This window comes from Myzus persicae, unplaced genomic scaffold (genome assembly GCF_001856785.1).
Source record: "Myzus persicae strain clone G006 unplaced genomic scaffold, MPER_G0061.0, whole genome shotgun sequence".
NCBI classification, from domain to species: domain Eukaryota; kingdom Metazoa; phylum Arthropoda; class Insecta; order Hemiptera; family Aphididae; genus Myzus; species Myzus persicae.
The window spans coordinates 353,189-366,225 of NW_019100504.1; the positions used below are offsets into that span (position 1 = coordinate 353,189).

Consider the following 13,037-nt stretch of genomic DNA (forward strand, 5'->3'; position numbering starts at 1 on the left):
AAAAAATGATTAGTTAATAATTATTGTACTCATAAACTCCTCCATTTTTTATGATTTTCGCCTTTTTTCGAGAGTTATCAATTACCAGAAGGTCTTGAAGCACATTGTTTTTGGGCTTCCTATGATATTTTACCTTCTGTGTCCAGTCTAATTTTAAACGAATATTATTATCTATACATTATTATCTCCGAAAATGTCCTCATTCAGTATTAGATTTTATTTCGTATTGTCCCGTCTGTTCATTCTCTTTAGGTTTATGACCTATAATTCTTCTCACATTTTTTTCTTAAGCTGTTAGCACTTACAAATTCAATAAAAATAAAATACATTATGCATTTTATTGAGAAGAAAAAATATTCAATAAAGAGAATAAGAGACCATCGCAATAGTTGATTGCACTTAAGTATCACATAATTTATTTTCCATTTTATCCTAAAATGTAATAATAATTATATTATAATCAGCACTGACTTTGACTATTTAAGTCATTAAAGCTATATAGATACTAACCACTCAATTATCCGGTGCACACTAATATTCTAATAAAACGTAAATTTATCGTCATTTGTAAACATATGATTTGGTATACGTTTTTATTGTTAGGTTCCAATAAACGGTTGGTTCTATAAATTTGTGATCTAATTAAGCAAAAGTCACTATATATTGATAGAAGTTTTTACTGTTTTTCATGATGTATGTTTTTGCCATTTATTTACGAAACGTTTTGTGTTATCTAATATCAATGTCTTAATTAATACAAAAATCGCAAAAATCAAATAAAAATAAAAATATTATATTCAATATAATATCTTTCTTTAACCACACGGGCTTTTAATTGAACCTTATAGCTTTACTTTTTGTTCTTGTAAGCAACTTTCATATTGTACTTAATAGTTTTCAAAACTAATTGTAATTACAAAGTTTAAATAAAAAAAAGTGTTAAATTGTTATAAAATAAAATAAATAGTATATCAATTTATATTAAAATGTTTTTAATTAAATAAATAAACATTAGTTAAGTATTTAGATGATAACTTAAATATTTGAGTAAATAGTTCTGATACATGGAGAAATTTGATGAGAAATTGAGAAGTGTGGTTTTTTTTTACTTGGCATAAGAAGTTCACTGAGATCGAGCTTTTCTTTGTTTCCTTGAGATCTATAATATCCAGTGAGAATACGAGGTTAAACTTTAACTGTGACAGTAGTTTAACATGTTGTACTCTCAGTGATGAGGTTCTTGTGTGTTTGATTAAAAATGTGTTGATGATAATTTGAGTAAGTCTGGGGAGAGATAACTTGGGATCCCAGGGAAAGGAGGAGAAATTGATTTTATTTCTTTTCGTAATATGTCTAAATTCTCGGTCACCTGATTTTTTTTCTTTCATGTCATAGCGAGTTGAGATGGTGCAAATTTCTTAGGGTGTGTTTAATGATTTTTTGTGAGTTTGTCTACTTTTTTATTGTAATTGATACTGCTGTGCCCAGGGATCCACCCGAATGAGATGGAGTTCTTGGTACTGTATAAGGTGTTGTAAATATTAATACCAATAGGGTTTCTCCCTTTGTAATTATGTAAATTTGGTAATGCACTTAATGAATCAGAATATATAATTATAGATTATTTTCTCATATTGAAAGACATTTGTGACGGTTTTAGCAATATGTGAGAAACTAGGTAGAGTTTTTTTAAAACTGATCAGTGTGCAAAAAAGTAGCTCGTGCCTAAGTGTTTTACATTGCGTACTATGAACAATTTTCACACTAGAGTCAAGCTGCCATTGTTTTAAGAGTACGCTACTTTTAATTTTTTATAAATAATAATTCGTCAACGATAATACTATGTAAGTACGGAGATTAATTGCGACTTTTCTTATATTATTTCTCATTCGCGTAATTTTTATCTTTCTGTCTATCAAAAACAATAACATGATTATTGTTATTATTTATGATAGGCCATATATATGGGGAAGAATCAATCATTTCAATGTATATCACTATGATACAATAATGCGATGTGTATGAATTTATTATTGCCAATTGATATGTTGGGATAAATAGATTTTTACATAAAAAAATAATATACCTATATATATAATCGATTAATAAAATGCCGACACCGTGCTCGGTTAGTACGTATATGCCACTAACTTGCAATAGGTAGTATAATGGTATTATTGTAATTAATGAGGGTGGTGGACGGTGGTTAGTTAAATTGGCAATGACGAGCTTTGTATCGATTGATTGTACATTGTGTATTTGTATGCAATATTTTATCATAAAATATCATCATGTAACATTGTAACGAATAAATACGTATAGAACATTATATGACGCCTATGATGTATTCAAAACTCGACATTTAGATTAGAGTATTAGACCGAATAGTTAAATACCTAACATTTTTTTATTCCTCAGCATCCTCTAAAATCACAAACAAATTGCATGTCTTATATATTTCATGTCATTATTAGATTATGATAGGTAGCTGTAGACTTAAGTACATCAGTTATTATATAATAATTGAAGGGTACTGTATTACAGAATGTGATAAGATACGAAAAGCGAATTTCCACAGAACTACCTTTAAATTTACTACAAATAGTATACATTATTCACAACAATATTTACTTTTTATTTATAAACGAGAATCGCAAGTATATAGTATTTTTCGACGATACCGTAATTTGTGATAAATGTTTCCTTAAGCAATACTTAAATAGTTGAATGCATATAATATTAAAAAATCACATAAGTTTAGGTAAATAATACATTAAAAAAAACGTGTCCTTCTTCTGTTTTATACATATGTTTAATTGTTGTTTGAAAAATCTGTGTATTTTTATCGTATTACAAAACACGTATTAGTTTATTTACTTGTTTTAATGTAAGTTTCTCCTTTTTATCACGCTTTCGTATACGAATGAGGAATTACAGTTTTTAAATTTAAATATTATGTTTATACATTTTTAAAACTGCATCTATTAACTACTTTATTGAATCTTTTATAAATTACAACAGTAGTATAAAAATTAAATATAAATAAATAATTTATTAAAAATATAAACATAATGCCTTTTTACATATTCAATAAATTAATGATTTAAATTAAAATTATAAATAAGCTAAATTTATTTTACCCCAGCATATTTTTAAAAAAAGATATGAAGTAAAACAATTGCATAGACTGATGAAAAAAAAATAATAATACATCTTGGTTTTTTAGTTAATTTGAAAAAAATAGGCATATAGACTATATATTATAGTCACAATGATATGGTCAATGATTTTATTTGTTATCAAATATATATAATATTATTTATAAAAAAAGTAAAATCGTACGTTATAAGAATGATTTTCACAATATGTGTAAGCTTTAATGTTTAATTTGTAATGGAACCATTAGATACATATTTTAGTCTAGTAAAGTGAAGATTTGTAAAACCAATGTCAAACGGCGTGATGTATAGGCAATATAGGTACATTACTGTGTTGAAAATAATTATTATTATGGAAAAATTATTACAATAATTATTAACATAATATAGAATTCGTTTATCATGCTAATTTAATGTTGAATCATTTTTGAAAATGATTTTTTTTCTAAATACAGTTATAAATTAGTTATTTCTAAATTAATTACTTACTCATGAGTTTAACTATATTGGTAGTATTATATTTTAGGTTATAATTTTACTGTTTTCCGTGGGTACCTAGTTAGATTGTTTTACCGATATATAACGAATTACGATAGTAGCCTAATATATATCTCATTTAGATTTACCCTATTGTAAAAAAAATTATAGTTTTATGTATATGTATAAGTATTATATTATATAATATATATTATAGTATATGGCGTTTGATAAGGGATTCGAGGAGTTGCTGGTATTGAAGTGAGGTGGTGATTGTGGCGTCAACAATATTGAAAGGCTGACTTAACCCCTGAAATCTGTCACTGGCAACACCAATGCGACGACAGACCGGTTGACTAACCGCTTTCTTGTTCGCGTGATTATTTTGCTGTCCTCCATTTCTCACGATTTCCCGATAAAAACAACGGTATACGCCTAGTCCTTATTCACAGCTGGTTTAAGGTATTCAAAAGCAGAATGATGCTATTATGTATTTCTGTAAAAGCCAGAAACCGTTTAAAAAAAGTATTTTTCATTAAGTTAATACTAATGAACTATATATTCGTATCTCAATACATAAATAAATTTGTATAGACCTTTAAAGCAATTACAAAAATATTTCACGGCTATTAACACTTGAAATGTATTCTAAAAATTATAATTATTTTAATTTTATTCTTTTGGTGTGAATGACTTAATGGTAATAAATATATTTGGCTATTGCTATATGTATACATTCTAATAACATTACTTTAATCTATTTTCTGAGATAGGAATTTAAAAAATATGATTTTAGTCAATGTTTTGTTTTAACATTAATTCAATAACAATAACTTGCAGCAATAATTATAATTTGTACACATATAAAATAAACAGACGATAATCTTATTTGAACCTCACTATCGTCAAATTACTATTAAAAATAATTGGTGTTGCAGTTGTTTATTTTGAAAATCGTTATGTCATTTTATTTAACATGAATGTTTTATAATTAGCTTTTAAAATTGTATCGTTTAATTTTTTAGTGATTCTGTCCAGTAAGATATTTATACTTTTTTAGCTTTTGGGCTGAATCATCAACAAATTCTAAACATAATACTTATACCTCCGTCACTTGAATTTATTTTCTGGATTTGGTTTTCAACCGTTGTAAACATTATGAAATAGAATAAAATGCTCACCTACAATCTACATTAATTATAGTGCATTTGTGTGTATATGTAAAAAAATTAAAATCTCTTTTACACATAATCGGTTACGTAAAAGGTTCAAAAATTACTCAACTGCAAATACGGATACTTAAAGAAAGTAGTACTTTAAGGTTATTTTATTTATTCTATAAAACAATATTTTATTTATTTAGTTTAACTAAAATATACTTTGTTTCTAGAAGAATAGTTGAAATTAATGAACACAGTGCGAAATTGATTATCAAATAAAACGACTAATATTATTATCTTGATTTTCAAAATATGTTTGTTTTCCGATATTAATATACTAAAATTATATACCTATATATTGTTCTGTCGAGAGTAAATAATTATTAGGACAATATTATTATTATGCGACTTAAAGACAAAGCATGTAATCATGTTGATGTTCAAAATGTGTGTGTGTAGTATACAATATGTTAATATATTATGTTCGTTGTTATTCGATTATAATTATATAGGGTAGATGGGGATGGTGATAAAAGTTTAGCGTCGCCGGCAGGTCGTTTCTGGCGGCGTCGGCGTGTCGCCCGCGACGCCGCCGTTGCCTCCGAGGGATGATGAATCGCATAACTTCCCCTTCTATCGATATCTTCGTATCGTAGTATTTTTTTTTTTTACATCGCAAGTATACATTTTTTCTTATCATTATTTCCATAGTATGGAATTACAAAATAAGAACCGGAGGTCTATACACACCACGCACAAGACACAACTCTATATGAAACAATAAACTTCTACGTATAATAATATATGATGTGTGCCATGGTGGCAGTGATGTCTGTTTTTTTATCCGATCATAGAAGTATGATATTATAATGTTGTAACACTCTGCATATATGAACCACTATCTCTCCGAATTACAATATAATATTGTAATATGCACATTTTTAGAAAAATCAATATTGAAATAATCGCGTTTCTCCGATTGTCATTGCGCGCGTATAGTAACAATCGAAACGCTATGCTATATTACATTTACTATGAAATACAAAATAATAAACGTCACCCTTCTGTCTTTTGCGCTGACATCGATTACACTATATAACGACAAAAAATCAAATAAAATAAATAAATACCACCAGCACAGAAAATACTGCTGTATACACGCTACGTTTGCGTTCTCGATTTGAGTGTCGCTTCCTAAGTTTTTTCTCCGACATTTCATTACTAAAAGTTTTTTTTTATTTTCCGAAAATCTATACGCATACAATGCATAGCGTACACATAGTATTGTTCATTCGTCCCGAGCGTTTTGGTATTTTCCAATTTTCTGATACATTTAACGTTCCGTCCGCGTGCACGTGTGTGTGTGTGTGTGTGTGTGTGTCACACACTAAAGGCATCGAGCAATTTGTTTCACCTCCAACGCTTTATAGTCTCAGGCCCGCGTACATGTATATATGTTATTCGAACACACATATTATACGCCTAGATAGTTTAGTGTGCAACGTATAATAACTAATGTGAGTGTAAAAGCATGTCCAGGGCCGGTGCGCGGAGCATGTGCAAGCCGTGCAATTGCAGCTCAGGACTTTGTGATGAAAATGCATTAAAAACCTTATAGATTTCAAATTAAAATTGGATAAGCCTCTCGATATACGTGTACTCGTCGTCTATATACGTTATATACGACGGGTACACGTATAATATAACATATAGCGTATACCCGCCAGGACCGCGTCGAAGCGTTTTATTCGCATCTTTAATATAAAAAAAACATTTTTGTGAACACATTGGAGCGGGGTAACTATAAGATGAATCAGGGGCTGAAGTCACACCCGGGCCCTGCTTAGGTCGTTCGAAGTACACAATGTTTTTCTGGTTTCCCTTAATCATAATATACCTGTACTCTTAATTTTATTTTAATAATTAAATAGGCATATGTCATCCTCGGATTTTATTTTTATTTCATGAAAACGTTATAAACAATACATTTGTGTATGGCAAAGTCAGTACCTACGATTGTAAATATTATGTTATCAACGAAATATCCTTGTGGGCGATATGACTTTCATGGTAACTGGTAATCGTCGAACGTCAGTCGTATTTCTGGACATTCATTTATTTATATGTCGACCGTCAAACAACCGCTTGTGTAGTATAATATTATTATTATAATAATATATATTTATGGAGTATAATATACATTCATTATACATTATCGTTTTTAATATTATTGTAAATGATAGGTACTTACGAAAATATGTACTTATTTAGTATAATTTCAGCAAGGGATTTATTTATTTATTCATATGGCACGATATGAGAATAATATAATCTATATAACTACTACTCGTTTATATTATATAGTTGGAGAATGCAGTGTTGAGGCCCCACGTTCCGAGTTCGAGTCCGGTGGGTAGTTTTGAAAAGGAATGTTTTTTGGTGCCTCTGAGGGTGGAGGTCTATTGTTTGTGGTTGGATGAAAAAATCACAGGTACGACTGCCAAATGTTGATAGAGCTTTGGCCGTAAGATGTTGCTCAGGGTGCATAACTTGGAAGCACTCTATATAAGCACTCTCAGCAAGAGGATCACCATTTAGACCTCATGGATAAGATGGTGTGATCGGTTGGAGTCCGTGAAAAATTTTGTTTCTGGTTCTGTCATTGGTGTAGTTATATAGGTGTGATCTGGAGGTCAGTCGTTTTGCCCGGCATTCTATTTATTCCTTGAAGAATTCATTTGCTTGAATGCTCAAGCTTGAATATTATTTTTCTGCCTGCGTTTTATGTAATTGCTATTTTGTTATTTAAATATTAGTATTGTACTCGGTATATTATGTACGTAGGTTCACTTAAAGTTTTGCTTATTATAACAAGGATAATAGTTTAAGACTAACTTGATATATTGTTTTCTCTGATTTTAAAATTGTAGACAACTTCAAGGATTTCTATACTAAAATTACATGTATAGATTTATTATTAGTAAATTATTTGAGGGCGGGAACAGGGTATTATCTCCTTCACCATTTTATCCTTATAGACATAATAGATAAAAACATTAGTTTTGTTTTGCATTCTTAAAAAATGTTGTTTCATCAATTTTTGTGGTCCGTGGAATTAATACTATCTATAATGCGTATGTATATAGGGCATTCGTTCACCGCATCAACAGCTGTCAATTTTCTTTGTGAACCTGAAAAATATCGATATTTCATGCATTTTTTGTGACCTGATATGGAGATATGTATTATGTATAGTCATCATAGATAATATGTTCAGTGTACAATATCTCTATTTTATTATACAAAAACGTTTTTTTTTGGTTTACAATGTTTTACAATTGCCATGGAAACCAAAAAATGATGAATAAAAGAAAAGACAGTTAACCAAATAACTTATATTGTAAGTGTTTGGGAATATAAAAATGATTTTAGATGAAATATTCGAGCATATACTGGTGGGGTCGGCGAGCTGCAGAGTGAACAGGACGCGAAGTCCCCGTCCCCACTACAGTCTATAGACCTATAATGTATATATATATATATATATATATATATTAAAATACATCGTATATAGGTGTTTTGGGGGCGAAATCGTTTTTTCTCTCTAACACCGTTTCGTCAAATTTTGGTTGGCCCTTAGCCACACCGCAAACTCCACCCGCCCAACAACAATAATAATAGGCTCTAGTGCGACGATGCCGGATGACTGCAGTATTATAATGAAAATATTGTAGTAAAACAATATAGATAGTATTATAGTGCGTGGTATTATATTTTAAGCGGCGTATATAATATAAAGGCGACCGATTGTTGTTCGCCGTCTGCAGCAATAACGCGGCCCGATTTGATTCCGGTTCACTAGATTATAATATCGTGGACGAGCACCACACCGCTGCTCTCGCACGCACGACGCGTCGCGGTATTATTAACAAACAAAACAAAACAATAAACACATAATTCACAAACGACTCGTGATGCGCCGACGATAACGCCGCGCGTCGCGTCTCCTCGGTCGACAATAATGAGCACCGCCGCCGACATCGGCGCTAATTGTTTTTTAATTACCTAACGTGCGCGCCTCGCCGTGTCACTGTAATATCATACCGAGAGCGCAGTTCGGCGCATCGCCGATAGTATTGTTGTACAAAGTATGAAGTGCCCGCGCCCATACACCCTAAAATATGTTTTTGAGTGGACACGAGTACCCCCCCCCCCTTTCTCACTATAATATTGATTTGAAAAAATTGGTAACAATTCATCGAGTTACGTACAAATTCGTACGTATTTAACAATTATTATTATTGTTTTTTTTTTTCATATCATTATCAATCACAGGCACTGCTTTAAATATCACCCATATAGGTACATTGTATCTATAATGCGCACGCACATATTATGTGGTGAAATATTACATGGTCGGGATACGTATAGGTAATACTTATTATACATACATCATACTACATAATATTTTGTTTTTCTGCAAAAAAACACTGCCGTATGGATGTCTATATGGCCGTGACAAAAACAACAATGTTTTTTTATCGTCCATGCGTATAATATACCAGTGGTTACCAGAAATACGTCAATACGTCCTGCCAAAAGAGCAAAATTTTAAATAATTCTTATCGGGATTGATATGAATTATCAATAGTATTTTCTCCGTGTAGTACTCACCTGATTTGGAAGTACTTGGAATGGTATTTTTATTTTTTGAATCCCAATACGTACGAATATAAATACGCATCGTATCAATTTATCGGATTATTGGAGAGCGGTACATTCGCTATATATATATATTATTTTCTACATACATGTAAATACGTATTATATTAATATTATGTATACCTACCGACTACCGACTATACATATTTATATGTACAGACGTACAGTGTACGTACAATAGCGGAAAAGTAGTTATATTATTTATCGATTTGATTACATTAACAATTAACGGTGGCCGTATATAGTTAATGTATGACATGTCCGCGAAATCGAGTGCGAGAGTTAAAACGGTTTAACCGAGTTAAATTTATGATACATTCGTTTAATATGTATAACGTTAAACGACGAAACGGCACACACACACACACACACACACACACACACACACACACACACACAGCACTAACGCGCGTATATATGCATAATTATTTACGGTTTATGCAAAGTAATTTATATAAGTAACGGTCATTTATAAATACGGTGCAGTTACGGGGAATAATGCCGTTTATTATGGTATCGGTGAAGTGTAGTGCACGGCAATACACAGCAACAACAACTACAACAACAACAACAACAACAACAACAACAACAACAACAACTACAACAACAGCAGTAGTGTAATATAGTATAATATAATATAATATAATATTATTATGCGTATAGTTTATTTCCAGACCATAATAATATAATATAATAATAATATTGTAGCGGTTAAGGTTTCGGGCCGGAGGAGCTATAATATAATATTATTATCGTACACGCGCGGCCGTAAGTAATAATAATATTCTGTCCGAAAGCCAAGACTCGCCGCCGCCGCCGAGACGCTAGGCCTCGACCGTCCAGACCACCTCTAACAGAATATAACATTATTATTACTATGTAATATTTGTTCGTCTCTCCGATACAAACGGTATCATCTCGTCTTTAAAGACGTCTCCGGGGCGGCGATCGTTTCTCGATTAATCCCGGATCGGTGTCGCCGCAGCTGCGGGGATTGGTGTCGCGAGGTGTGTATTTTATCCGCGGCTATTGTCGTTATTATATTATTATTATTGCCGCTGTCGTCGTGGCCGCGCGATCGTTCTTCGGCGGAGATTAACTCGCGGCGTAGGTATACCGTGCATCTGCAGCGGCGGCAGGACCGGACCGCGGGCCGGCGATCGGCACCGGAAGAGCGTCGCGCCGACGACCACCGTGGCCGTTAAATTTCCACCGTCGACGGCACCGCCACCGCCGCCGCCGGCCGGAACGTCCCCGTTCGCGGCGCTGGGTACACCGACGGCGGCCGGAGGAGCGGTGCGCGCGTGTTGCCGTCACCGGGCGGGCGGGCGAGCGGCAGCATCGGTTCGGTTGTGAGCGTCCGACGTGGTGTCGTCGTCAGTTCCCTCCAACCGTCGGTCCGCAGAGTCACGAGGTGCTCGCTGCCTCGGCACTGCAGCGCACGCCGTCGCGTCTCCACGACTTTAATAATAATATATACGTCTTACGTTCGACCCAACACGCCGCCTGCACGATATTATCCAACGATTATGACTGTCCCACAGGACATATATTATTATCATGAGTAATGAAATAGGTACACATATATTATATTATTATTTGCATAGTTATCATTGTTATTACTATTAAATCAACACGCGTGAGATCAATTATTACGAAAAAGATTTTTTTATTTCCCCTCAAAATTTAACGACAATATACACCTAGTTATACACACACGCTATAAATTTAAATTTTAACGTATTATAATTTGCGCGCAATATACTATTATTATTACGCAATAATACACCTATGGTGTACCACAGCTGCGATTGACGATTTCGACGTTTTTTGACGTCTTAATAAAAAAAGAACGATGTCGTTTTAGATTTTCCCGCGCAACGATCCACGGCAATGACGACTGAACTGGCCGACGACTGCAGCGTCGAGGGATCGCGCGACGAGCTCGACGTCGATGATGGATCGCACGCCGGTCGCGGTTAAAGTGAGTAGTGCATTAATTTTAATCTATGATAATAATATTATCGTAGTTCTCACTATACTCATAATATTATAATATCAAAATAATAATTTATCCACGTACAACTACAGTAATATTATTATTATACGCCGTACGTGTAATTGAGTCGTATAATGTTTACGCGCGCAATTGATTATCTATGTAATGTGCTCAAACAAAATAGAGTTTCTCTGCTTTTGATATTTATATTATATTATTATGTAGTGTGTGTGTACACCGTTACACCGTTGACGACGACGTTTACTGCCGGCCCGCAAAGACTTCCCTCGCCGGCTAACTATCGCTACGTGTTGTACCTTATATTATATATACTTACACGTAAAAAAAAAATAATAATAATAAAAACTTTTTTTTTTTATTATTATTTTTCTTTTAAACTTTTTTTCCTCTTTTATTTCTTTACTATTACTATTATCGTTGCAACGACGGAAACACGCAGTAGAGATTCGCACTTGTTATTATTACTACTGTATTTCCCGCTGCATCTCCTACCGTTTATATATATATTATATATTTTATATATATATAAGTGTACACACGCGCGAGTGTGTGTGTGTATAAATAGATATATATATGATGTAAGCACACGCTCCCACAAAAAGAAAAAAAAAGAAAGAAAGAAATAAAAATCAAAAGTTAAATAAATAAAAGGAGGCTAGCGACGTATTCGTATTACAGCTACTATATTATTCTCTTTTGTAGTATTCCCGGTCTCGACATCGCAACGTCCGGGACGTGGCTATTACTTGCTACCTTATAATAAAATAACGGTGGAGGAGGTCAATATAATATTTTATTCGTGATAGTATAAATAAATACCTAGTAACAACGTCGGCCCCCATAGACAATATAATAGTTATAAATTTATAATATTTGAATACCATAATTTAACTCTCCGCGTTCCGTCTCTTGAGCATTTTTTAACGGTGGTCTGCTATAATAATATTATAGTAATGATACAGTGTATATAATATTTTTATTATTGTTATCAATATCAATCGCTACATATTGTGTGAGACATACTAGATTTAATACGTTAATATATTTTTTCCTCGAAGTTATATATACCTTCATTATTATATATATAAATACATAATACACATATATATTATGTATATATATACCTAAATCATACAAACGAAAAACTTGACGACACGAGTAAAATATTAAATTGCTCGAGATAATAATTCTTCATACTTTTTCAGAGAACAAAGTTTTTAATGAAATAAGTATAATTGTATTGTTCAGTATACAAATTCATTAAGTCAGTTAATAAGAAACAAATTGCTTGGATATTAGGACTTAAATTATATATATTTTTTATTACCGTAACAATGTCTTAAATTTTGTTTGATAATAATAATGTTATAAATTTATTAAACAATGTGATCAAACACATAAATTAAAATACACTTTGTTCAAACTTCTATTTTATGAAGTACAAATTTAAATTTTCATTGAAATATATTATAAATAATAACTCATGATGATTTTTTATGG

General features: G+C 32.2%; 1 protein-coding gene across 1 annotated transcript in view; it reads left to right on the forward strand.

The window, feature by feature from the left end:
• Positions 1-10,904: 10,904 nt before the first annotated feature.
• Positions 10,905-13,037, forward strand: part of LOC111028690 — a 69,529-nt gene continuing 67,396 nt past the window's right edge. Inside the window, exons 1-2 of the mRNA XM_022307425.1 lie at positions 10,905-11,093; positions 11,385-11,501. The gene's annotated coding sequence lies outside the window, so the exon portion shown is untranslated. The remainder of the gene's footprint in view (positions 11,094-11,384; positions 11,502-13,037) is intronic.